This window comes from Rhineura floridana, chromosome 3 (assembly GCF_030035675.1).
Source record: "Rhineura floridana isolate rRhiFlo1 chromosome 3, rRhiFlo1.hap2, whole genome shotgun sequence".
NCBI classification, from domain to species: domain Eukaryota; kingdom Metazoa; phylum Chordata; class Lepidosauria; order Squamata; family Rhineuridae; genus Rhineura; species Rhineura floridana.
In genome coordinates, this window is record NC_084482.1 from 117,058,383 (window position 1) to 117,081,531 (window position 23,149).

Genomic DNA, 23,149 nt, shown 5'->3' on the forward strand with positions numbered 1-23,149 from the left:
TTCTTTTCTAGTATAACTGTGATTGATAATGATGGAAGAAAAAGGCCCTTTTGAACGGTGTCATTTAACATAACTTTGCCGCTTTTAGTACATGTCTTAAACATGCCTCTGTCTTCATATCTACATTAGTGGATTATTCACATTATATGCATGTACTGCTGCTTTCTGCATATTGGGAATGTTGATCTCCTCATTACTCTTATGGGATGGCAAGTAGCTAAAGAACAGCTCAACATATCCCCCTTCTGCAACTTATTCTAACTATGAGTTGCCGCCAAAGTCCTAGGACTTTAGCCTGAGTCTGGGTGATGACACTCAATTTGATTTCTATACGCCTTCAATCTGTGGCAGGGATGAAGAACATACAGCCCTCCAAGTGTTGCTGGATTAACTCCTATTATCCTTGACCATTGGCCATGCTGGCTGGGGTTGATGGGAGATCCATAATATGTGGAGGGCCACAAGTTTCCCATTCCTAATCTAAAGCATATGAAACAAAGAAGATGTCAATTTCACATTGTGCATGTGCAAAGGCAAATCTCTTGGTTGGATGATTTGGTGGTAGAACTACAATGTACTACAAATTTTCCAGTGTGCTTCTTCTGGTGCAAGAAACTGATATTGCCATCACACACGCAAAGAAGAGTCAAGAGACGTAATATTGGTGTAATGTTATATATATTCAAATATAACAAACCTCCTTTGAAGGAACTGCAGTCAAATTGACCGAATTGAGCAATTAAACCAGATCAAACCCTGGGCATGTCATTAGCCATCAGCTGTGGCTCCCCAGCCAAGGATGAGGAAGCAAATAATCCCTTCTTGCTGGCTGAGCCTTGGGTGTGCACCCCACCTCCGCATTGTGGCCCCACCATCCTGGCATTCACCCCGATGCGCAAGTCTGGTCACAAGGATACCCCCCCTGGTCCCCCCCTGCAGCAAGCAGTGGTGGTTCCCTAAAAGGTGCCCTTCACCCAATAATGCCTCAGTATACCTGTTGTTTACCCCCCATCTTCATCACCTGCCCAAACTCCATGCCACAAGAGGTGATCAGCTGCAGCTTGATCACCTCTCACCCCACATAAACAGTTCAGATAGACCTAAATGCAGGTCCTCCAAAAAGAAATCACAGACCTGTACAGAAAGGTGAACCCTGTTGTCCCTAAACAAATGGAAGAATAATAACCTATCTGACCATGAAGTATGTAGACCCATCCCATATCCAAAACCATTTTCCAGCCATCCTATTCACCCAACGCCAAGCCCTGTCAATCCTACTAGGTTGAACAGCGCCACACCAAACCCGACACTCGAGCATCTCTGACCACACAATGAACAGATCAGGAGAACTACTCTTAATCTATTGAAAGTCAAGGGTAACCCGATGCAGCAGGTTGATACCCAAATGCTGCACAAAGTCATTCTCTCTGAAATGTACCACTAAAACCTGTGGTACTGGGCCAACAGACATTATTTTTAACACGGTCAGAATAAATTATCCCCATAACATTCCTCATTTAGCCATGCACTACACTGTAGTCCAAGCTGCAAGGTGCAACTCTGTCCCCATTATAGAACTGGCCCTCCTTTGAGCCCAGAAGAAGATAGAGTGGCCACAGAGAACCACATGGGCCCGGTCCGTAGGTGCCCCAAACTTCCAAGAACAGAAAACAAGGAAACAACAAATTAATCCATCACAGTCGATCACAAGCCTTAAACACGGCAGATCGCCATCTGCCTATGGCTTGAATGTCTTCTGGGGGAAGGCCCACTAGGATTGCGGCAGTAGCCACCCCAATCCAGAAGGAATGCGATCCAAACGCTCCAGGGTCTCGCCAACAAGGCTCTCTGGACCAGAACTGAAACTGCGTCAGCGTGGACCTGTCGAGGTGGATAAACAAATAACCTTGGCCTGCTGGCCCAACAGAAAGAAAAGCCCCTAGGGCTGTAACTAGGCATCAAGTAATCAAAGAGCAATGGCCCAGGACAACTGACCTCCCCTTGCCCCTCTGGTCAGTTTTTGACCTCCACAAGATCAGATGAACCTTGGCATTGGCCAACACACAATCCCCAACAAACAAGGCCCTGCATGAAGTGTTGAACCTAGAACTGGCCAAGAATTCACTCAGGTGGAAAGCACCATAGAAGGCACTTTAGGTCATGGCCACAAATAAGGTAGCCTCATACATGAGTGAACACAGCCGATGAAACTGCTGTACAATCTGAAGGAGAATATCAGGGGTGAAAGGCAGGGCATGAACGTGCCCAACCCTCTAACATCTTCCGTATCATGTCATCATACACAGACCTGCCCCTAGGAAAGGACAAATTGTGAACAAATAGCTCCCGTACAGAAGTCTGCTTAGGAGAAGTTACAGGAACCCATGGGCCTGAGTAAGGAATGCAATGCAAATGCTCCAAGGTCTTGCCCACAAGCCAACAAGACTCTCCAAACAACAGACCAGAACTGAAACTGCGTCAGGGCAGATCCATCGAGGTGGATAAATAAATAACCTTGGTCTGCTGGCCTGACAGAAAGAAAAGCCCTTAGGGCTGTAACTGGGCATAAAGTAATCAAAGGGCAACATCCCAGGACAAATGACCTCCCCTTGCCTGACACATCATGCGAGCCGACTGCAAAGTCTGCAAATTCACCATGCAGACCGCTGCACTCTCTTCATTGCAGCACAAAGGCATCTCAAAAACGCCCTGCCTGGTGCTACCATCTTGGATGCAAAAACCAGTTGACCGACAAGCTCCTGGAGTTGCAAGAGGGTGAGCTTTTTGGTCAACACAACCGCCTACAACCTGTCCCACTGCAACGCAGTGTCAAGCGGAGACTGAGTTAGGGTTGGAGCTGGCTTATAAACTATGCTGAGCCCCTATCCTGATTGGCCAAAGCGGCCTCACACCATGTCTGTACCAAGCCCTTCTTCTCAGGAGATTTCTCCTGCATCTTCTTTTGAGAAGGGGACGGTGGAGGCAAACCCGCTCCCGCCAAAAGTGGGACTCCCATTGTCACGTGTTCAAGATGAATTGCTATAATATTCTCATAAATCAGTACAATGAATATATCTGAACAGGAAATGTTTCTCACAATAATATGTAAATTACTGTTTCCAGTTAGTTTTTATTTAATATGAAAAGCACTACAGTCACAGGCAAGAACTTATTCCCCTTTAAACTAATTCACATAATTGATTTTACTGGAACTACAAAGCCAGAATTAAATATTTAAGTCCAAATGATTACAGCAGATAAACCTCTACTTAAGAGCTTCTTCTCATACTAACTTTATGATATTGAAGCCACTGCAGTGCATATCTTTCTGGTGTGGCAAGATTAGAAACCTTAATCCATTCTAGACCATGATTCATCTCTTTCACATGTCAGGGTTGTCCCTTCAAGAATCTCATGGAACACTGGTATGGGGAAGAGACATAAATTAGACTCCTTCCATGGGGACTGGCTTGGGGCTTATGTTTTACTGAACCCCTCCCCCCGCATTTGACAAGCCTTTTTCATACAGAAAGATTCCTCAAAGTTGGTTCTGGGAACTGTGTTGCTTCAAAGGGAGACAGGCTGCCTTTTTTACGTGCCCACATCTGATGTCATATATTATGTTAGGTGATTGGCAGATGAGGGTGACTTGTGGAGTAAAAAGCTTTGTCCTAAGGAAAAGAATTTGTTCACTGTTGAGAAGGGATGTCTTTTTTGTGCATTTTTTTTTGCAGAAACTGTACTCTTATTGGTTAGGTATACATTTTTAACCTTTAAATCGACCATTCACCATTGTGCTGGTTGGCAAAATTTTTTTTTTTAAAAAAACCAACCAAGAACTCCTACAGTGGAGCCTAGCCCTCCATGATTTCTATTTTTTCAGTTTTTCATATTAAGGGGAGAGATAGTGTTGTTGCTAGTGCTCTGTCAGAGGCTATGTGAATGATTAAACTAATATTTTTGTTATTATTCCAGTTATACTGCTAGGTGATCTAGCTGTGTATCTGTTAGCATGTATCTTCCAATTTATAACCATTATCATATTTTCTATTTGTTTTGCAAGTAGACTTTTTATGGTTTTGATCTTTTGTTTGGATGTGTGACTATGCTTTTGTTTTAGCCCAATTATTATTATTTCATTACTTATATCTTAGTGTTGTTCTGCATACCTTGCATCTCACCAAAACAGTGTTTTAGATTTCATTTTATATATTTATAATAATTTTAGGAAATTTTAATTGAGTTATTTTGAATGGTGATGAAATTTTAGGTATGTTATGTTAAATATGGTGCAATGTTTGTGTTATTTTTCCAGCTGGCGGAAGTCCATGTAAGTTTTTCATAATTATTATGAATACAAACTTTTTTGGGGAGGGGCATGCCAAGAATGCTTCATCAGCTTGACTCCATCTTATTTAAAATGGCTCTGATAAAACATAGTAAAAAATCTTTTAGAGTGTCGCAGCATACGTGCTGATTAGCCCGTGACTGCAGACAGTGATTTACAGTATCTGATTCTTTAATTAGGAGACTATTAAAACCACCTGTAATCCAGTGCTAATAGCACCCAGCTGTGTGATAAGAAATTCCTTACAGCTGAGGACTATTTGACTCAATGAGGCCTGGATGCTTCCATCCATTTCAGGGCCCTTATTGGCCATTCTTGTTGCTATGTGCTTTTTCGGTCAGTAACCCTATTTTAAGTTCAGTTATGGCCCCTGCCTTTTGTCTTGCAGTGGAATTGGCATGAGGAAATGCTGCTGGTCAGAGGTAAGACCTGGGAACCGGACTCTTGCTAATTGGAATGCCGGGGTAGGATCTCCAACAGTGTTTAAACACAGGCATTAGATAAGCTTTCTTATTTTTTCTCCTATTCTATATTTTTCCAAGATGTTACACTGGCACTAGAGTTACCAGGTCTCTGGTTTTTGGCCAGAGTCTCCAGTTTTTGGGGGCCCCCTCCAGCTATCTGGCTAGCACCCCTTAATCTCCAGACTCTCAGCTTCAATTAAAAAAAATAAGTTTCTAGGTGGTCTGGTTCCCGAGATATACACCAAAATGTCAGCCACCCCAACTGTTTAATCTATTTAACTGATACAACGCTGAAGTTGGTTCCTAGTTCCCAGTTCCTCATTTGCTTGAAAGTTCAAAACACTAAAAAAGAGTTGACAACTACAGCAACTTCAAACCAAACTTAACATGTCTCTGAACCCCAAAATATATGTTGGGATACCCTGTATGATATATCACTGTGATCAAAGTCATCAGGCTTCTGATATTATCATAAATACATAATGATGTCATAAAATACATAATGATGTCATAAAATCATAAAAAAATAAGTAACTGGGGGTGCCCACCCCAAACTCTGTGCTGGGACAGGACAAATCATATACCCCAGGAAAGGGGAGGGTGTCCTCTACGAGATGCCAGTGCATCCCATCCGGCCCAGAGCTTCTGGTGGGCACCGGGCAAGCACGGGTGCATCAATGCAAAATCAAAATTGACAAAAACACATAGAAAAAAATAAGTAACTGGGGGTACCCACCCCAAAATCTGCTTTGGGACAGCACAAATCATATACCCCAAGAAAGGGGAGGGTGTCCTCTACGAGAAGCCACTGTGTCCCGCCTGGCCCAGAGCTTCTACTGGGCGCAGGGCACAGAAGAGGGCATCTATACAAAATCAAAGCAGAAAAGGACATACAGGAAAAATAAGTAATTGCGGGTGCCCACCCCAAAATCTGCTCTGTGCCAGGACAAATCATACACCCCATGAAAGGGAGGGTGTCCTCTATGAGATGCCACTGCGTCCTGCCTGGCCCAGAGGTTCTGCTGGGCACAGGGGAAGGATGAGGGCATCTATACAGACAAAGGGTAGAGAATCTTCTTACTCTTACTCATTTCTCAGACCTCTTTCTGAAGTGAAGGGTCAAATCTGTAAAGAAGTTTGGAGCAGCCACATTAAAAGGGCAGGGCATTCTGGGCAGGGCATTCCAGGCAGGGGGTTGCCAACCCTGCTTGGATATGGATGTCTTTGCAGAGGATCCCTAGTCAAGCCTTACCAACAGCACAATCCAAACTATATCTACTCAGAAGTAAGTCCTGTTGAGTTCTATGGGGGCTTAGTCCCTTAGTACGTGTGTTTAGAATTGCAGCCTTCAGGGGCATCCAGCTTTACTCCCGAATGTTCCCATCGAATATCTCCACAACACTAGGCTCCTTGCTTCCTACAGTGGCCTTTTGGTGACTGGTCTGGTCTGGCGGCACTTAAACCCTTCTTGCCGAAAGCAAGTAGACTAGATTAAATGTTCCCTACCCAGGCTCCATCTTTTAGCTAAGATGTCTAGCTTAATTTCCAGTCAGATTTTTTTTTTAATTGTACACTCCAAGCAACTGTGATTGATGCTTAATGTATTATGCTTAATGACATCACTTGGGCCCGCTCCTAAAATCTCAGGTTTTGGGATGCTTCTGACCTGGCAACCCTAACCGGCACCCTGTTAGGATATCATGCAGCACGTATCAAGCATCTTATTAAAAAAATGATTGGGCCCAGACCTGGGTGGTGGGAAACCCAGAGTGTGGCAGTGGTGGTGGTGGCGGCGGCAACAGCAGCAGCAGTAGTCCCAGAGTATGGTGATGGTGGAAGGCCGAGAGGGTGGTGGTGGCAGCAGGGGAAGACTGGGAGGGTGGTGAAAGCTCAGAGCGCAGCAGCAGCAGAATGGCAGGAGCGTCGCAGCAAGCCCACCTGCTCTTGTGAGAAGGCCTGAAGCATGGCAGCAGGACCATCCACGTGAGAAGGCCTGGAGCTTGGCAGGCCTCCCTGCAGCCTGGTCTTTGCCTCACCAGGTGGATGGAAGGCTGGCCTTCATGATCCCTGGGGTGGTTCTGAGGGGTGGAAAAAAAGGGAGGGGAGCTCTGGTGACCCCTGGGGTGGTTGTGGAGGGAGAGCTACGATAAACTTTGGGGGCAGAGAGTTACAGTGAAACATGGGGGAGAGGGGCTTTGGTGACCCAGCGGGAAGGGGGGTTTAGCAACAGTAGGAGGAGTTAGCAAACGATGCAAGCAGAGGTGGAGCACCGAGTAGTGCAATATATGTTTTGATTGGCTTGTAACACTGTTTGGATTTCCTTTTTAACTTCTGTATCTCTTTCCCTTTTAATAAACTTATTTATTATATCTGGTGGCTGTGCTTGTTGTCTCGTATCTCTAGGGTAAATCCAGTGCTGCCTTTTTGGCCCGCTCACTGCTAAATAATTAGTTGGACTTAAGGCTTGCCCAGAGGGAGTGGCTTATTGGTTCTTGTGGTCAAATCTTGTAGTCTTTGTGTGTATGTTTGGGAGTGCCTGGTGTGTGTGTGTGTGTGTGTGTATGGGAGCCTCTGTGTGTGTGTGTGTGTGCGTGCGTGTGTGTGTGTGTGTGTGCGCGTGCGTGTGTGTGTGTGTGTGTGCGCGTGCGTGTGTGCGCACCTCCCCAACTATGCTGTGTGCTAATGCTGGATCCACTCATGTCCATGATGTTTAGAGTGTACTTTCTATTGCAGTACTCTGTCAAGTCACGTGATGATGACTTTATTTGAACCAGAAGAGTTACAAATCATTCAAAACATATATAGGATGTAATTAGCATATAAGTGATTTTACTAAGATGTCCTGGATATTTGATAAAATATTATGGCAAGCTGTCAATGAATTGTATGTCATTTATAATCTAGAAGTGTGACAAGCTCCTACTTTTATATTCATTTCAATCACTTCTGATTCATCCTCAATCCACATGAACTTTAATAGTTTTCAGGATACAGTCTGTGAACTACCCTGTTATCACCATTCAGTTTATTGCCAGTATATTTTATTTTATTTTTCATACTCCAATGAGTCTGTGTGCAAGGAAATGGTGGTTTATGTGGCATATCAAAGAGATTCTTCTTGTCCCAGGTTAAGCCAGCAGGAAGTAGGCACATGCTGTTTATAATATTGTTATTCCTCAATAAAATAATTTGCACCTGATGTTACAATATAACTTCCATTTTAATACTGAGGTTGAGGTGTGTTCCCTCTTAGAGAGCCCTTGAGCCTGCTAATCTTTTCACCTTCCTTGAATGTCGGAATCAATCCACAAACCTTTGTTTTCTGCTAGACGAAAAATGTTTTTCCAGCAGAGCAATGGTTTGATTAATGGCTCTTCTGAATGCTTTTCTCCCTTCCTACTGGGAAATCAACTGAAAAGTTGTTCTTTAAGCTGAATGCATAGCCAGCATAACCACCTGGTTTGTGACTTCACTATGACATCAAGGATCATCTTGGTTTTTGTATGGCAAAGGTGTGAGGCCACATGATCAATTATGTCACTAAAAAGGTCCTGCAAGGAGAGACTATGGCTGAATAGAGACAACAATTTTCCAAGTGGTCCTATACACACCATACTAAGTTAGCTATCTCTGTAGTCCTTCCAGGTGATGGGGAAAATCTTGTCACACTCAGCACCTTAACTCCAGAGAAGCAGAATAATTTAGGATTCTCCTCATCACTTGAAAGGACAGTATGTATGCCCAGCCTACAAAATGGTTTATGTCCATTGTAGCAAGTGAAACTGGCTAAACGGCCTGTTTCTGTGAATGCACAAGATTGAGAATACCCATATGGCAAACATTGTGGTAACCTGAGCTTCCACAGTTTCTTCCAGTGGTTGGTCTGAGATAGGTGGGCTACTGGTTGGAGACCTCACCAAAGAATATACTTAGCTGTAGGGATATCTCAGGAAAATTAATTAGGAGTCCAACAGTGGAAGATCTATAATGCTCTGTTTATTATAAAATATACATACAAAAACATACATATAATGTGTATGTACTAGTATGTAGCTAGAAGCTAAAATGATGAAACTGAGGTTATCATACTTCGGACACATAATGAGAAGAAGACATGATTCACGAGAAAAGAATAATGCTGGGAAAAACAGAAGGGAGAAGAAAAAGAGAAAAGCCAAACAAGAGATGGATTGATTCCATAAAGGAAACCACAGACCTGAACTTACAAGATCTGAACAGAGTGGTTCATGACAGATGCTATTGGAGGTCACTGGTTCATAGCGTCGGCATAAGTCATAATCAACTTGAAGGCACATAACAACAACATACATACATATAATGCTATGCATGAATCAGAGTTCCAGTTCAACACATAACATTACAGGGGATATACACCAAAAGTACATGTTGTACATCACACAACAGTTCTCTTTAACACAATTATTAATGGAGTTCTCTCACCTTTGTTGTGTGTGGATCTACAGCAGGGCAGCAGTCTGTTTTTCTGATCAGGCGTGACCAGCGCTCATGATATCTCTGGGGCAGTCTGTTTTATATAGCCCTTCTTATCTAAATAATCTCATCTGTGGATGTATTTTCTAGCTGTATTAGCCGTTGTATTTTCTGACTGGGTTTGCTGGAGGCTAGAGAGGCGTAGATGACTCAAGGCCAACTCACTCATGGACATTAGTACACCAGTTTGCAGTCAGCTCAGGCAGCTGAACCTGCATGCTGCTAAAGAGGTGACCAGGAACAGCAGAGACAGCAACCAGAGTCATGTACCTCCTGCTGTCAGTTTGTTTACTTTGGCTAGGTTCCCAGAAATGCCAAAGAGAAAACAAAAGAACCAGAATAAAAAAACACTAATGATTTGTAACTAACCTGAGGAGAATTCTATATAGCCTATGTTACTCAGATTATTCTTTTTTGTGTGTGTGTGTACATGTATGTGACAATAGATTGCAAAGGCTAAAATACAGAAAAATACAGGGAAATATAGATTCAGCCCATAACATAAGCCTTTGTATCCTCCAGTTGTTTTGGACTACAATTGTAGTTCAACACCTGGAAGATACCAGTTTGTGAAGGTGGCTTTAGAACAGTGGATGGTAGGCAGGTTGCCGGTATTCTGCTGACGAAGCCTACATGGTCCTGGATTTAAATAATAGCCTTTTGGGGACAAACTATACAGTATGTTAAGTATGTAGCTATGCCTCTTAAATACAGGATTTTTTTCACAAATTGTTAGCTGAGGTGGTGGTGGTGGTGGTGGTGGTGGTGATCTGAGATTTCTTCTGATGCTAGCATAGGTGTGCTTTATGCCTTTGCCCTTGCTGTTGTCTCCATCTGGATCATGCCCCTAGCACCTGCAATTTACATAGAAAAAATGCTTCCATTTGAAGTTTCTATGCCTCCCCAAAGCAGATTGCATGTAGGGCATCTGGACTGGGATCACAACGCATAGTAAAGGGTTAAAATCCCTCCCTTCCCCTCCCCTGCTCTAGCATTCTGATCCACTCTGGGAACCTGCACAGGCAATTTGAAGGGAGAACACCCCCAAACCTGCACTTAAAGTGACAACTATTTCATTAGCACAACATATAATTTGGCCCCTAGCCTATTCAGAATGGATAAACTAAGCCTTTGTACCTCATTTTTCAGACAAATAGCTTTTTAGTGGATAATGTATCAATGAGCTACAGAGTGTGTACATATTTTAAGTTTTGTTTTATAATTTTCTGTCTTCTATATTTCTCTGATTCATTTTGATTAAGTGCAGTATTTTGGATACAGATAGATACTTATTCTGCCTGAGTGATTCTAAGTTTATTATTGCCTATAATTTACAAAACCTTGTCGTTTAATTATGATGCTTAAGGAGTGGACTGGGGAAGCTGGATGTTGCTTGTGTGAAGTACTGCAAGAATAAATACACTTTCAGATTATTCTCACTTATGCTGGGGTTGAAAAGCATCTGATACCCACAGGTCAGAGTTACTAAATAATCTGTGGGCTGTGGCCATCCTATTCTTGGATTTGAAATGGTGAAACTGGTGAGTCTAACCCTCCTTTGGTCTGCTCTGTAGTGTACTGGACAGAATGGAAAGCACTTACTGCTGCTTGACAAGCTGTGTTTTACACTAACTTGGTTGACAAGATGGCTTTTCGGTGTGGATTGGATAAAGGTGCAGGTGAACATTTTTGACTTTGATGCAAAGCAGCAACTCTATTGAGCTATCAGTTTCCTTTTCTACCTGTCTCAAGAGTCTTGGTTCAGGTTTCTGTAAGAAAAAAGTTTTGATAAGAATATTGTGGCTTCGGTTTTGGCAGAAATGTATTTTAATAACTTTAGAAACGGCAAAATGCTCGAAGTGCTCCTTTTCTCTTAGCCCAGCAAATACAGTAATGAAACTTCCAAAAGAACAAGATAGATTCAGCAAAAGTTCACTTTTAACAAAGCCCAATACATGCTGATTAACCCTGGTAAACACAAATGTTGTTATCCAGGACTTAGAAACCATCGGAGTAGGTGCCAGGTTAGGGTTGCCAGGTGTCTGGTTTTTGCCTGGAGACTCCAGATTTTTGGGGTGGTCTCCAGGTGAGTCAGATTAATCTCTGGACTCTCAGCTTTCATTTAAAAAAAGTTTCTAGGTGGTCTGCAGGGCTGGCTCCAGACATGCCGAGGCCCTTGAGCACAAGCCTGCCCTGGGCCCCTCGGCTCCTCTTCCGTGATTCGTGGCAGGATCACTGCCGCGGATCGCACACTGAGAGCTCCTAATACTGATTTTATTTTTAAATAAATGTTCTGCAGTGACCACCTGGTGTGGACAATAAACTATTATATGGGGTGTATGTATTTTTACATCTCCAGTGTGTGTTTGTATTTGGAGTCTTTTCAACAACCCTGTGAGGTAGAGTTGGTGATTGGAAACCAAGGCAGCTCACAATAACAAATAAATCCCTTTTAAATCCAATAACCATAAAAAAGTATAAATAGTTGCAAAACAGCTTAAAGAGGCATGATTCTGAATTTTGGGTTGAGTAAATGAAGTTCCTTATCACTTGAGCTTGCAGTTCTCTGCACACTTCCCTGTTTGAGAAAGTCCAACTGAATACATTGGGACTTGCTTCTGAGTAAACAAACATAGGATTGCACTATAAATATTTTTACAGGTTGTGTAAATAATAAACATATTTGATAGTTATGCTTATATGAATATTTCTTTATACTGTGTACCAATAAGTATCTGATTTCACACTATGGTTGTACAGTATTACTTCCTCTACATTTTCAGTGTGCCCTTCTTCCTTGGGGTGTTCATGGTTCCCCTCTGTTGTTCTCATCCTGAGAGGCAGATTAGGCTGAGAGATGGTGAGTAGCCCATGGTCACCCAGTAAATTTTATAACTCATTTCCATTTTAAAAAAATAATTAAAATGATTTCCATGCAGGCAAAGTATATTAAGTGGATGCACACAATACATTTAAAGCACATCCAACTTGAATTTAAAGTACATGACTTCCCCTAAAGAATCCTGGGAAGTGTTGTTTTCCCCTTATAGTTATTGTTCCCACCACTCTTAACAAACTACAGTTCCCATGATTGTGTGGTGGAATTCATGTGCTTCAAATATGTGTTGAATGTGCTTTAAATGAATGGTGTGGATCTGCACTAGGTATGATGTGCATTCACTGAAAAAAATTGAAATGAGCAGGCTTCAAGTCGATTCCGATTTATGGCAACCCTATGAATATGAGGGCTTTTACATCTTGGCCCTCGGGATACTATAGACTCATCTGTAGCCCGCTGTGATGAGTTCGCTGGACACTACCAAAATAAGATCGCCTGCATTTGTCGGGACTTAGATTCCAATATTATAGCAGTTGGATCCAATGAAGCATCCAGATCACGGTCTTGTCCTCTTTTATTGGATGAGTTTCAGTTGGTGCAGCTTGAGGATGTTGACAAGATTCTTGGACTGGTGCGTGCGACCACGTCTGTGCTGGATCCTTGCCCCTCTTGGCTGGTGAAAGCTGGCAGGACCGGAACCGCCAGCTGGGCCAAGGAGGTAATCAATGCCTCTTTGTGAGAGGGAGTGGTCCCTGACTGCCTAAAAGCGGCGGTGGTGAGACCACTCCTGAAAAAACCCTCCTTGGACCCAGATAACTTGAACAATTATAGACCTGTGGCGAATGTTCCGTTCCTGGGCAAGGTTCTGGAACGGGTGGTGGCCGGCCAGCTCCAGGGTCTCTTGGATGACACTGATTATCTCGATCCGTTTCAATCCGGTTTTAGGCCTGGGTTTGGTACCGAAACAGCCTTGGTCGCCCTGTATGATGACCTTTGTCGGGAGAGGGACAAGGGGAGTGTGACCCTGTTGATTCTCCTTGATCTCTCAGCTGCTTTTGATACCATCGACCATGGTATCCTTCTGGGAAGGCTCACGGAGTTGGGAGTTGGGGGTATTGCTTGGCAGTGGCTCCGCTCCTACTTGGTGGGTCGTCAACAGAAGGTAGTGCTTGGGGAACACTGCTCGACACCCTGGACTCTCCATTGTGGAGTCCCACAGGGATCGGTACTGTCCCCCATGCTTTTCAACATCTATATGAAACCGCTGGGTGCGGTCATCAGGAGTTTTGGAGTGCGTTGTCACCAGTACGCTGATGACACGCAACTCTATTTCTCCTTTTCATCTTCCTCAGGTGAGGCTGTTAACGTACTAAACCGTTGCCTGGCCGCGATAATGGATTGGATGGGAGCTAACAGACTGAAGCTTAATCCAGACAAGACCGAGACGCTGTTAGCGAGTGCCTTCTCTGCCCAGATGGTGGATGTTCACCCTGTTCTGGATGGGGTTACACTCCCCTTGAAAGAACAGGTTCGTAGCTTGGGAGTTCTCCTCGACCCTTCCCTGTCTCTTGAGGCTCAGGTAGCCTCAGTGGCATGGAATGCTTTTTACCATCTTCGATTGGTAGCCCAGCTATGTCCCTATCTGGACAGTGACGACCTCGCCTCAGCCGTTCATGCTCTGGTAACTTCTAGATTGGACTACTGCAATGCGCTCTATGTTGGGCTGCCCTTGAAGATAGTTCGGAAACTACAGTTAGTCCAGAATGCAGCAGCCAGATTGTTGACACGGACCAGAAGGTCCGCTCATATAACACCTGTTCTGGCCCATCTGCACTGGCTTCCTATTTGTTTCCGGGCTAAATTCAAAGTGCTGGTTTTGACCTATAAAGCCTTACACGGCATGGGACCGCAATACCTGGCGGAGTGCCTCTCCCAATATGAACCTACCCGTACACTGCGCTCAACATCTAAGGCCCTCCTCCGAGTACCATCTCATCGAGAAGCTCGGAGGGTGGTGACTAGAAATAGGGCCTTTTCAGCTGTGGCTCCCGAACTATGGAATGGTCTCCCTGATGAGGTGCGCCTGGCACCGACGCTGCTATCTTTTCGGCGCCAGATGAAAACCTTTTTATACTCCCAGGCATTTTAAAGTGTATTTTACAGTATTTTAGCATTATTTTGTATTCTTGATGTTGTTTGGTTCTTGTATTGTTTGTCTGTTTTTGGTTTTTGATTCATTGTATTTATTGTATTTATATATTGTACTTGTTTTTATTTTCTATGTACACCGCCCAGAGAGCCTTCGGGCTTAGGGCGGTATATAAATTAAATAAATTAAATAAATAAATAAATAAATAGGCTTTTCATGGTAAGCTGTATTCAGAGGTGGTTTACCATTGCCTTCCTCAGGGGCTGAGAGGCAGTGAGTGGCCCAAGGTCACCCAGTGAGCTTCATGACTGTGCGGGGATTCGAACCCTGGTCTCCCAGGTCGTAGTCCAACACTGTAACCACTACGCCACACTGGCTCTCTGTGCATTCATTAGTGAATTGAAAAGAACAATTCTAAAAGTTTTTTTTAAAAAATGGGAAGGGTTGTAGCTCAGTGGCAGAGCATATGCTTTGCATGCAAAGGTCCAAAATTCAATTTCTAGAAAAGACTATTGCCTGGAATCCTGGAGAGCCAATGCTAGTCCATGTCTTCAGTACTCAGCTAGATGGTACCAAATGGCCTGAGTCAGTATAAGACAGATTACTTTGTTCCTAAAAATGGAAAAAGATCCAAGGGCCACAATGACTCTAAATTTTTTTAATTCCAACATTTATATACCACATTATTGTAAAAAATCTCAAAGCAGTTTACAGAAAGAATTAAAACTATAAAATTATTGGCAAAAACAGTTAAAGACAGATATTTAAAATATTCAAAATAATAAAACCAACAATGTCATAAATAAATAAAAACATAATAGCTTCTACATGCCTGGGTAGGCTTGCCTAAACAAAAATGTTTTAGCAGGTGCCAAAAATAGTACAATCAAGGCACCTGCTAATGTCAATAGGCAGAGAGTTCCAAAGCGTAGGTGCCGCCGCACTAAAGGACTGTTTTGGAAAGGAGCAGAGCAAGTACTATGTGTAACCTGTAACATAGAAAGCACACTTTGAACTTGGCCTAGTAGCTAATCAGCAACCGGTGCAGATTTCAAAGCAGAGGTATTACGTGCTGATAGGGTCTCACTCATGTCAGCAATCGTGCCACAGCATTCTGCACTAACTGGAGCCCCCGTGTCAGGTTGTGCTGCATGGGGATTTCAGTGATCTTGGCTGACTGGTTGCCAGGATTTTTTTAGTTTTGGTTAGGAACCCTTACTGGTTGTGGGATGCTGAGTTTTCTGCCTTACGCATAGGAATCTTGTTGTGGTTAGTATGGTATTGCATTTAGGAAATCATCACTGTCTTTTCTCTTTCTTTTCTGTTTGCATTTCATTTACCTCTGACCTTACTCCCTTACTCCATAGAAGCAACAACAGTGGTTCCATGCACTCTTCTCAGTCCCCTTAAACCCACTGATGATGCACCTTGTTGTTTTCATGACGGTTGTGTCTTGCACAATAGTGGTAAAAGAGAATTCACATACTGGGGAGTGTGGCTGCAGTTGTTGGTGTTCTCAAGCTGTTGCCTAAAAAGGTAGACCAAACCATGTGTGTTTTCTCTCTGTCAATTATTATTAACTGGAATTGGGTTGGCTGTCAAAAGGGTAGACAGAAAAAGGTAGAGAATCTTCTTACTCTTACTCATTTTTCAGACCTCTTTCTGAAATGAAGGGCCAAATCTGTAAAGAAATATGGAGCAGCCATGTTAAAATGTAGGGGCAGGGCATTCCAGACACAGGGTTGCCAACCCTACTTGGATATGGATAACTTTGCAGAGGATACCTGGTCATGCTTTACCAACATCACAAACCCAACCATATCTACTCAGAAGTAAGTCCTGTTGAGTTCTATGGGGCTTAGTCCCTTAGTAAGTGTGTTTATAATTGCAGCCTTCAGGGACATCTATCTTTACTCCCGATTGCTCCCATCTAACATCTCCACAACACTAGGCTCCTTTCTTCATACAGCAGCTTCTGGTGACTGGCCTTTTCTAAGGGCACTTAAACCCTTCTTGCCAGAAGCAAGTTGGCTAGATTAAATGTTCCTTACCCAGGATCTCTAAACAGGTAAGAAGAAATGATCCCATCACTTCAGCCGGACCTGGAAACACCCTCATTTAGCTAAGATTTCTATCTTAATTCTCCATCAGGGAATTTGTTTTGTTTGGGTTGTATGCTCCAAGCAAGTGTGGTTGATGCTTAATGTATCGTGCTTAATGACATCACTAGGGCACACCTCCATGGTGTCACCAGGACACCCCCCCTATATCACTAGGATCCACCCATGAAATTGTGGCGTTTGGGATGCTTCTGACCTGGCAACTCTACTAAACCACAAGATTTTTAGCTTTAAATCTTTTTCATAGCACTTAATCTGCTATTTCTGAAACGCTCAACATTTTCACTACTGTTATCTGGAGTTGCCTATACCTTATTTTTGTGGTTCCCCTCCCCTATCAGCCCATCCATTCAGCAGGGCTCCACAAGCCATTCAGCAGGGTTCCTTCCACACCACCCCTTTTTTTTGCAGGGGGCAAGGAACTGAGATTCTCCCATCCCAGTTAAATGCACATTTCTCTCGATCCAACACATTGAATTCTGATGTTGTGAAGTTTGTGTCATTCCCATCCACCCCTACCTTCCAGAGTAGGTGAGATTGTGCACTATTGTTGACTTAATGAGGTAATGGTTTCAATGCAAACCTTTTCAGTTGGTGACAAAGGTTTTCTAAATAAAAGTTGACAAAGATAGAGCTTTTCAGGGAAAAAGATACATTTGCCAGAAATAATTTAAAAACAGTCCATTGTCTATGGGTTCTGAGGAACACTTAAAATAGGAAGAATTGGCTGCTTCAAGTCTAAATGGGAAGAGGGGATATTATTAATATATATATTTAGAATATTACTACATTTTTACCCCACCTCTCCAAGAAGCTCAAGGTGATATATATGGTTCTCTCCCTCCTAATTTTATCCTCACAATAACCATATGAAGTCCCTTAGGCTGAGAGATACTAATTGGCCCAAGATCATTCAGTGAGCTTTGTGGCTGAGTTGGGATTTGAACCCTAGTCTCATAAAAGAATTATTATAGTGCTTAGAAATCCATCAGGAGTTATAATTAATTAATTATAATTAATTGATTAAATTATCTAATTATAGTTGCATATGGGGGGGGTACATCTCACCTGAATTTCCATTTAAGCAAATCTTCCTCAGTTGTGAGACATTATAGAAGCTTTAGGCTGCAATCCTATGTACACCTATCTGGGAGTAAGCCCTATTGAACTCAACAGGACTTCAGAGTATTTTTGTATTTTTTTAATAAAAAGATTTCTAAACCTGTATAGTATTTTATTTAAGGCTTTTGTATACCACTTTCAGCCACAAGTGACACCAAAGCAGTTTCCATGTAGCAAACAGAAGAATATTAATAAAATTCATAAAATACAATTAAAACATCAATAAAACAATAAATAACAACAAATGCACAAAGAGATTCAAGGCAAAAATTATCTAAACATGGCCTCCAAGTTTGAGAAAACTGGTCAGTCTCTAGAAATAAAAGATATGTACAATGTAATAGTTCCAGATTTCTGTATCCAGCTTCTTGGGTCTTGCTTTTGTGATGTGTCAGTGGTTTCTTCTGGAATTACTAAACTGTTACAGACATATTGTGTTATGAAAAATAACATTCTGTAGGCATTCATGGTGTCATTGATAGCTCAGTAGGCTGACTATCAGGTATTCTTAAGTGTCTGGAGTTGATTTAGGTGTAACACATATTGTCCATACGAGCTGAGACCAGTTTTGAATGTTTCTTAGAGAAGAGACTTAAAACAAGCAAGCAAACAAAAAAGCAGTTATAATTTGGTCAAAAGAACAAATTTGTTTGAAAGTTTTGAGGATGACTGAATGAGCACTCTTGGGATTTGTGGGTGCTGCTTTTGCTTTAGAACTTGTTCCCTTTCGGACTAGCAATGCCTACCCATGTCTTCTACTTGCTCACTACTTAGTTAACCTGAACACTTGTAATTAAATAGATGTTGTAATTAAATAGATGTTGTAATTAAATAGATGTTGCTGGAACATGACAGAAGTCAAAAGGCCAAATTACACGATGTATGCATGATCCATGATCAACTTTCTCAGGCTCTTTTCTTCTCGAAAAGCAGCCATGGGTGATGGTGGTGGAGGAGGAGGGGAAGGCTTAGATCATGGCTACAGCATGGTGGGAAGATGGCTTAACTCTTTCCCACTAAGCCAATTTCCCCTTGCAAACCCCCCACCCCCAAGAGTTATTAGCCACTGAGGAGAAAACATGAGGCACATAATTTCCATTGGAGAATCAGTACAATGAAAGAGTTAAACTCATTCTCCCTATACCAGTGGAATTGCTTTTAGCAAAACTAAAACATGCTGGAAATCCAATTGTAGATCTCCAGTCCCATGACATTTTTGAAAAATATGGCTTGCCTTATATGAATATACAGGGGACTGGTTAGTAAGTAGACCCTACAGCACTGGACCATATAATCATATAGTGAGATGGTTAGCTGTTATATGTACCTTGATAGTCAGTGTAAAATCCACTTCGACATGTGGGTGCTCACTATAGACGACAAGCTTGCTCTGTGGTTGTGAGCTTGCTTTGGTAAGGGACCTTGGTAAACAACGCCATGAAAGAATACAGATAACTATTTTCAGTGGATTTGGTGAAGTTGTCACAGAGTCATTTTAACTTTTCCTCTTTTAGAGAGTGTGCTGTATTTTATATTTGATTCAAAATTCTTGGACTTTGCTCCAAGCTTTCATATCAGGATAGAGTGAATTTCAGTTTTGTAAAGAACTAAAAGTCTTGTTATGGTACCTTGAATTCTACTGTGCTTTTTAGATTTGAACTTTATGGGAAGACTGTATCCCTAGACAGTGCTGGCTTCCTAATGGCCCACAACAAAGACATTTTATAGCTTATAGTCCTGTTTTGTTAACAGTTGTTGCTAATTAAATATTAATAGGCCAGGATAATCATAGTTGGTTATTTTCCCTCCCATTATGTTTGTCCTGATAAAGCAGTAAGATGATGAATTCTTGTATTTGATTTGGATTGTATCTCATACAGTTCTCTCTCATTTTGCAAATTTTAGGCTAAATAGCATTTTGTCCATGGAAATAAAGCACTTAATTTTATTTATATGCTAAACCTTCAATCACTTGTATTGCTTGCCTTAGCTTAGCTAACATTAGCCTTAGGCAAATGTTTATAGAAAAGCACACAGGAAACATAATATATAACAAGAATGTGGTTGTCTGGAAATAACAGCTCCTAATGTTTTAGTTTGTATGCATGTGCGTAAAATAAGGGAGGGGAAAAGATAGATTTAATTCAGAAATAACCACCATGTGACTTGGGGGAGAGATTTGTTTGAGTAATTCCTTTTTATTGTCAGCATTTCAGCGATACACACTATTTACTGTTTGTCTGCAAGCCTTAAGGAATAGCCGATCAATCATTTCATTTTAAAGATGCACTTTCCTATTTAGGCATCTTAAGGCCTGGGTTCTGAGAGTTTTTGGAAACATGTTATCTGTTTCATGGAAAGAACATTTGTAATATTTAATGCTGCTTCAGCTTCTATCCTATTAAAGGCCATTGTGCTATGTGACTGATCATCAGAGGAAATTAACAGGTTATATGAAATACTTTGGGTTGCAAAATGTTTATCTTTTCCTAATACAGTTGATTTCTCAATACTTAAGTATGTGGTTTAATTCTTAAACGCATGGTTTGAGGGTGTGTGCTACTTAGGGTGTTCACTACAGGCATGTATGTATGGAGGAATTTGGAGGCAATGGGGTGTGCTTACTCTTCGCTAGATAGTGCTGGAGGACATTCCTCAGTAGGGATGACTCCTCCTACTGGTTGTGACAGGCAGGGTCTCTAAGCTTCTTGGTATCCTCTCCTGGGGGAGGAGTTGTCCCTCTCTCCAGACCGGCCCTGCCTGCAGTCAGTGAAGGTCGGGAGTTATTCTCTCCTCTCTAATCTCAGAGCTTCTTTCTTTTGTTTTCTGCTTCTCCCTCTTAGCGACTTTTCTTATGCTAATCTTCTCCTCTCCTTACGTTTGTTTTATTTACTCCCTGCCTTTTTCCCTCCCCTCCCCTACCTTCACTCCGTGGGTCTGGGGCTTGTGAGGCTAGGCTGAACCCGGCTGGGTTCACAGGCGTCGGAAAGGAGGCTGAAGAAGGGCGGAGCGCGGCTAGCTGCAGCGTACCAGCTGTAGCAGCAGCTGCCCAGACAGGACACTCTCCTCTCGCTCCGTGGAGCTGCGTTTCTGCAACGCTTGCGTTTAGCGGGATCGCGGCTCCTGGCTCTCCCCCCCATCACCAAAGGCTTGCCTCGTCACCGGAGAACGTCTCAGCAGGGGGTTGATTGGCGCCCGTTAACGCGGCTCACCTGTGAAGTGACTTCCACGCTTTCCCCTCAGCATCAGGAAGTCAAGGCCACCATATTATGGCCTCACCCGCTTCCTCTCTGCCTTCCCGCCAAGAGCCCTGCCACGTGGGGGAGGCAAGGGACCTAGAGGACTCACAACAATCAGTCTTCTCTCTGTCCCAGAGCGTAGACAGTGGGGGGGATGAATCTCCTAGATGAAGGAATGGATGTTCCCCCCCCCACTCTCAGTTTCCCAAATTTATGACCTGGGTTAAAGAGCTCATTGCTTCTGAAATCAGTGTCTCTCTCTCACACACAAGTAAAAGTAAGACACGCAAACATTCGAGGAAGCGTTCCCACAGGGGAAAGCGGAGGCACGTACCCTCCACGGATTCTAGCAGGGAGGATGGGCATGGCAGCTCACCTTTGAGAGGCAGCCATTCCAGGTCCTCTTCCCTTTCCAATCAAGCCATGAGGCTGGGGGGCTCGCCCCCACCCTCCTGCATTTTACACAGTGAGCCGGCTAAGGATGTACCAAGGGGTGACAAGGAGCTACCTGGTCATAGCGTGTTGGGGGGATAGCAAGTCGATCCTCCTCACAGACTCATGCAGGTTCCTCATCCTCTGTGCCTTGGGCTCGGCAGGTGCAGGCACAGTCACCCAGGCAGGCCCCTGTCCAACAGGTGGTACTGTCAGATTCTGAAGACCTACTCGAGCAGGACAGGGAAGAGGGGGAGCTTTCTGGTGAGGAAATAGAGGTCACCCAGACGCAACCCAGACTCTTTGCTCCAGAGGTTTTTCAGCCGTTCCTTTCCAAGGCCCTCAGAGTGCTGCAACTGCCAGAGGCTGAGGTGGGAGGCGATGCACCCACTCAGTCAGCCTCGGCAGGTGCAAAAAAGGCCTTCCCCTCCATGGACACTAAGCAGGTTTCAGTTCCCTTTCCCCAGGCGTTTGATGACGTGTGGGAAGCTGAATGGTCATCACCATGCAAACCAAAGCCACCTGCCAAGTGGGCAAAGAAACATTACGTCTTTGCCAACAGGATCATGGCAAGACTGCATTTTCCCACAGTGGACCCGCCCATTGCTGCCCTCACTAGCTCTGCAGTGATCCCAACAGAAGGGGAGGGGGGCCCCCTAAGGACCAGTGCCACAAGCGAGTCGAAGGGGCTCTTTGCAGGAGCTTTGAGGTAGATGCAGTCGGCTTCAGAGCCGCAGCCACTTCCTCAGTTTTCTCCAGAGCAGTTTTTATGTGGGCTGAAGAGTTTGGGGCACGGGACGATGTCCCAAAATGTGTAAAGGATGGGTTAAAGAAACTGGCGTACGCCTTGGCCCTGTCAGCTGATGCATCCATGGATGCGCTACAATTTGCGGTGCGCTCTATGGCTGCCTCCACTGTGGCACAGCGTAACATTTGGCTCAGGCAGTGGGCTGTGGACTCAGGGTCACAGACCCGCCTCACTGCCCTACCTTTTTCAGGTTCTAAGCTATTCGGGGAGCCTGTAGAGGCCCACCTGGTGGAAACTAGGGACAAGAAGAAAGCACTCCCTATGGCCAGAAGAGGGGAACGGAAGGGCAGGCAGAACCAGTTTTTTCGTTCCTCGAAACAGCTCTCTAGATTTTGCAGTCAGCCTTCCAACAGGCCTCGCTGGAGCAGACAAGACAAAGGGGGTGGACACGCTTCCTCCACTAAATCGGGAGGCACCTCATTCTCCTCAGGGAGGAACCAGAAGGGAGTCCTAAAGGGCTCCTCCTCCTGACTGGCGGTTCCCAGAGGCCTCTCGCGGAGTGGGAGTAAGCCTTCTAGAGTTTGCTCCCTGCTGGAGAGGCATCACCTCAGACAAATGGGTGCTGGACACAGTGTCCATGGGATATGCCATAGAGTTTGTTTGCATTCCACACGACCGTTTTGACCCACCCCAAGGTCTCGAAGGCAGGAGAAGCATCTGCACTACCTGGAAGCTATTCAGCACCTGCTGAACATCCGGGCAGTAGAGCCAGTAGTTCCCTCAGAGAGGAAATCAGGGGTATATTCAATTTTTTTCTTAGTCGACAAAAAGAATGGCAATACAAGGGCTATTTTGGATCTCAAATGGATCAACAGGTGGGTGGCCAAGAAATACTTCAAAATGGAAACCCTTCGTTCCATAACTGCAGCCCTAAGAAAAGGGGATTGGCTGACCTCTGTGGACCTCTCCGAGGCGTATCTACACATTCCAATCTGCAGACAACACAGGCGCTTTCTCCGGTTTTCATACGACAACAGACACTTCCGGTACAGGGCCTTGCCTTTTGGCCTTTCCTCAGCACCAAGGGTTTTCACCAAGGTGCTGGTTGTTCTGGTGGCACATCTCAGAACAATGGGGATATGCGTGCATCCCTATCTGGACGACATCTTGGTGAGA

The 23,149-nt window shown here is 43.7% G+C and overlaps 1 long non-coding RNA gene across 2 annotated transcripts in view; it reads left to right on the forward strand.

Annotated features, from left to right (window-relative positions):
- The window catches only part of LOC133382269 (uncharacterized), a 94,640-nt gene that overhangs the window by 45,558 nt on the left and 25,933 nt on the right, over nucleotides 1–23,149 (forward strand). The window contains exon 3 of one of the 2 annotated variants that reach the window (XR_009761885.1): nucleotides 4,737–4,758. The exons of the other annotated variant lie outside the window; for it this stretch is intronic. This is a non-coding gene — a long non-coding RNA (uncharacterized LOC133382269). Of the gene's footprint in view, nucleotides 1–4,736; nucleotides 4,759–23,149 lie in introns of those variants that run through there. 2 annotated transcript variants of the gene reach the window in all.